Genomic DNA, 5,427 nt, shown 5'->3' on the forward strand with positions numbered 1-5,427 from the left:
ATTTTCCCTATGTTAAGGAAATAAATTCTTAGAATGAAGAAGTTTGAAACGTAAACTTTATGTGCCTATAAATACATGTACTGAGGCAAAGGGAATATACACAGAAATAATAAAACACTCTTTTCTCTCTTGAGTCACTACTAATAGTTTTCTTTCTCTTTCTTTTATTACTGCATATAAATATAAGAATAATTTTATTGAGCTAAATATATTAATACTAGAGTCTTCTATTTACACATCTCTATTTTATATGTAGTATATGTTTTATTTATTTTACAACAGCTTATAGTTTTTCTGTTAAATTTATACTATATATTCCAATTCAGTTTAGGATATTGGTGTAATTTTATTTGATTTACTATGTATATACTGTACCAATAGTAAATTGAATAAGCCTAATTTAATTTATTATTGGTATAGATTATTGACATTTCTTACTCTTAAGTTAATTATTTATTTATTTATTATTAATTTTAAAACATAAATATCAATAAAACATACTCACATTTAGATTCAAATAAAATATAAAAAAATTAAAATAAATAAAAATAAAAATTCAACTTTTGTATTTTAGTTCAAATAATAAAAAAATAAAACAAAAAAGAGAAAGACGCGTGTTTTTAATTAATCTTTAAATATATATTTTAAAATTAATCCTCAAAAGTAGTAATTTTAACATTCTAAATTCAAATATAAATTTTTTATATTTAAAATAATCAAACAACTTTAATTTTAAAAGAACATTTTTGTATTTTAAAAATTAACTAATATTATAGGTTACTTTTTTAAAATTAAATCATATTTTTAATTCAAATTAAATCATTTTAATTTTAAATTATATTTTAATTTTTTAAAATTAACAGTAAAAAGATATTCTTATTTTATTAGTTTTTTTTACCTTTTATTTTTGTTTTTATTATGATAGTTCAATATCATTTCAAAATAATATAGCCCAAAACAAAAATAATAAAATAAAAAAATTTTAATCCAAACAAATTTTAAATAAAAAATTATAAAATTATTTTTTTATTGCTATAGTTTTTAATTTTAACTCACTACAATTTTAAATAAAAAAATTAATTATAACTTAAAATGAATTTGAGACAAAAATAAACGTAAAATAAATTTTAGTGACCCAATATTAAAACATAACTGAATTTAGTTTAAAATAAAACAAAAACCAATAAAAAATTTGTTTCTCTCTCTTCGCATTTAAGAGCTTTTAAAATTAAATGCAAACTTTACTCCTTCTTTTATTCATGGAGTTTTAAAATTCCATTTATCTTTGGAGTACCTAATCGCGTCCCTAGATACACTAGGCATTACTTTTGAAGTACACCCAAAATTTAACAAATAAATTACTCTCTAAAAGCGCACTATTTGATACGAAAAGTGTACCCAAAGATATCAACATACGACTACGTTTTATAAGTGATTTCTATAATACCTAAGGCTACACTTTCTAAACGATGCCACAATTGTGTTTCCTTTTCTCTTATAAAAAGGCAACACGGAGAAAAGCGTAGCCTATTCTATAAATAAGCTATGCTTTTCAAATGTAGCTTAAAAAAATGTGGCTGAATGGATATTTTTCTTGTAGTCTCATCGCCGTCGCACGAAGGTCTGCGACTCCGTATTGAGCTCGTCGCGTTGAGGTCTCATTGTGCTCTCTCTCTCTCTCTGTGTTGAGGTCTCATCGTTCTCTCTCACTCTCTGTCCGAGCTCAACGTCCCTCTTCGAGCTCTCTCTCGCTCTCTTTGTTCGAGCTCAAATCCGTCGCCGTCACTTCTCATTCCTCCGCCGCCGCCACTTCCATTCCTCCATCGCCGCCGGCAAACACTGCATTATTGATTTTGTTAATTTTTGCTTATTCTGTGTTGCTGATTTTTTTGAAATAATGTTGCTAATTTCCTGAAATAATATTGTTGCTGGATTTTGATTTTATGATTTCGTGAGTTAATTTTATTAATGGTTAATTTATTGAATTTGTTGAATGCTGGAGTGATTCTGAATTTAATTTAATTTGAATTCTGAGTTTGGAATTAGATTCAATTTAGTTTTTGTTGCTGTTTAGTTTGGATTTAGAAGTCAGAACCATGTTGCTGATTAATGGATTAGAATCCCAAAAACTAAATATGATTATATGCTTTGGCTCTGTTATATTCAACAGATTTAAGAATTTGTAATTGAATTGAACTTTATTTTGTGTTACGAATGTATGATTCTTGATTAGAGGATTTTTACTGTTCAGTTCTTTTATGTGAGATGGAAATGATACTCTTATTAAAAGTTATTGATTACTTGATTATTAGAAGTTATTGTTGATTACTTGATTGAAACTTAGAAATTAATTAAAAAGATTTATTTTGTGAACTTTTAATGATAAATTATGGACATTTTGAAATTAGTTTAGAAATTATTAAATTTGAATAACTGAAATTATATATTGAATTTTTAATAATTTATTGTATATTTAAGTAAATCAGTTCAATCACGGTTCGATCCCAGTTGAACCATTGAACCTATCACTCGATCAGTTCAATAACCGGTTCGGTTCTTGCAATCTTGGAAAGTAGGTCAATACTCTTAAAAAGTTTGCAATGCGATGAGTGAATCCATGTTTATGGCTGCTGTGTTAAACCCTCCCAAAACCCCCTTTCAAACTCAACCTCACACCTGCTTTTCCGCCTCCCCCAACCTCCACCGCACTCACTTTTAAACCAAACAACAACTTCCCCACACTCTCCACCACCATACAACCACAAAAACATGCCGCTCTACTTGACACTCTTCTCAACAGCACACGCAAAAATCAAGTGCTCCAATCCATTAGAACCACCTCCCCCTTCAACTGCCTATCCGAAACAAATCTTCACCATACAGTTCCCGCCCTCACCTCCAAAACCAGGGAAAAGGTGCATATTTCCCTCTTTGATCCCTCTCCAATTTATCTACTCATTAATACAAATGAATGGAAGTCGAGATTTCTGGTAAAATTGCAACAGTAATATAAAAGCAGAAAACATTGACTAAAAAAATCATCTGAAAAATTAATGAATTTGCTTACTTGTGGTCTTATGGTACAGGTTAGAAACGTATGATAATGGAGAGTACCTTGTTCTAGTTACTATTGTTGATAGAGTCCTTGCCTCAATTCCCTTCAAGGGACAGGTTTTGTGTTCTTATTCTCTATCCTTGTTCTCTGTATGAACTGTTTACTTGGTTCATCATGGATCACACTCAATGTTCTTTATTCCCACTTGCAGGTGGTTAACCAGACAAGCTTGTGGTGGTTTGAGAGAACCCAACATATAACTGCTAATGCCGTTGTGTCCACTCCTGATCCTAATGTTATCATAGCAAAGAAATGTTCTATTTTTCTGTTGAGTTTGTTGGTGAGTATTTTATTAATTGGTATTTCGGATTGGTGCTTGCATACACATTTTATCAAATGATTTCAATGGTTATGAATTGGCATATATGTTTGGTATAGGTTGTGGAGGAGGAGTTAGTTTGCTAGAAATGATAGCTTGAAAAGTATGATAGAAATAGAATATATTTCCCCGGAACTAGGATAAAAGTAAACATTGCATCATTAAGTGCTCTAAGTTTATTCATGCTACCCAAATTTCAACATGCGATGCTCATTCTTTATTCATGTTGCCGTCAATATTATCAAAATATTTTCTTTACAAAAGTGTAGATTAGGATTCTAGAAACTATTTGTTGACACCTTATTATGGCTGGTTTGTAGCTAGAGGGTTTGTGACCAGAATGACTGATACTTCACTATGAACAGTCTATAATAAAGGCATTCGGAACTATTGTGGCAATGTCCTCCCGATGGTGAGGTCCCTATATTTTTTGTTTTGCATTCTTACAATTGTTTGTCTCTTTATTTTATAGGCTATAATGTTATATAACACATAATAAGTTCGGTAAAAAACCAAAAGCTGGTTGAAAATATATTCACGCCTAGAACCAAAGTTGCAGATCATGATGTTCCTGTACTTCCAGATGAGGTATTATTCCTTGTACTCTCATCTGCATCTATCTTTTCAATACAATTGAAGTTATAGTAGAGGACTAGATTTAGAGACCCAAGGAATGAATAGGCAGATCAAATAATGTTGCAAGAATAAGAAACAATAGGCAGATTCATCTTATTATGCTGTTTTTTCTTCTTCTTTTTTTAAGGCAGCGTCAATGTTTTTCTGGATAATATTATTTTCTTAAGAGCCTAGTTCATATCATACAGTACAATTGCTTCTTGATACTAGTGAGGATATGATTAATGATGGATAATATTTTTACTATTTTTTAAAAGTTTTCTTTTATCTAACCTTTTCAATTCTTTTTATAATCTGTTTCCCTTGCAGATTATAGAATGGGGATTAATGACAAGAGCTGATTATGAGGAAGTCAGCAGAAATGCTTTAAGTCTTTTGAATACCGTCAGGTAATTAAGCATTTTATCATGTCATTTATAAATTTGGTGAAATGAAAAAAGTAATGGCATGCCTTCTCAATGTATCCCGAGATAGTAACGACACACTCTCAATGTATGTGTTATCTGTTATTTGGATTAAAGAGATGAATAGATGGTGTAGACTTATTCTTCAGATTTGTCGGTCTGTTGCACTGGATCACTTCTAGTTCAATGAAAATCTCGAACTTGTCCATGTATTCTTTTCAATAATGCCTTACTGGAACAAAAGTATAAATAGCATTTCTCTATGATGAATGGAAAGCTTATCGTTATTATTGCTATGATGCAATTTGACTTTTGACATTGGCTTGCTTTGATGAAATTTGAATTTCCAGTGGCTTCATAACATAGCCTTATATTGGTTGACACAAAGTATGAATTTGGGTTGCTTTGATGAAATTTGAATTTCCAGTGGCTTCAGAACATAGCCTTATATTGGTTGACACAAAGTATGAATTTGGGAAGGCAGAAGATGGTTCAATTATGTTGATTGATAAAGTTCATTGGAATCCCTGATGCTTATTAGATTCTAAAATGCACTCCACACAATTTATGAATATAGAATAGAGTTTCGTTTTAGAAGATATTGGGTTGCCAATTCTTATCTTGAGCGCTTTCAAAATGGTTTGGAGTCTGAAAATGTTGATAATGTGCTATATCTGTATCAATAACTTTATTTCCTATGTAGAGTGCATTATATTTTATTTTTTGCTTAAAGATTTAGGGATATGTTAGCTTATTCGGAATAAAATAACATATCCCTAAACCTTTAAGCAAAAAAAAAAATATAATGCACTCTACATAGGAAATAAAGTTACTGATATATATAGAGCACTTTATCAACATTTTCTGGCTCTAAACCATTTTGAAAGTGCTCAAGATAAGAATTGGCAATCCTCTACTTGAATCAGGAATGTGCACCTGCAATTTTCAAAAAC

General features: G+C 30.1%; 1 pseudogene; it reads left to right on the forward strand.

Annotated features, from left to right (window-relative positions):
* Positions 1–2,605: 2,605 nt before the first annotated feature.
* On the forward strand, positions 2,606–5,160 carry LOC148578656 (phosphoribosylaminoimidazole-succinocarboxamide synthase, chloroplastic-like; annotated as a pseudogene).
* Positions 5,161–5,427: the final 267 nt, after the last annotated feature.

This window comes from Arachis ipaensis, chromosome B1 (genome assembly GCF_059453495.1).
Source record: "Arachis ipaensis isolate K30076 ecotype BB chromosome B1, ASM5945349v1, whole genome shotgun sequence".
Lineage (NCBI taxonomy): Eukaryota > Viridiplantae > Streptophyta > Magnoliopsida > Fabales > Fabaceae > Arachis > Arachis ipaensis.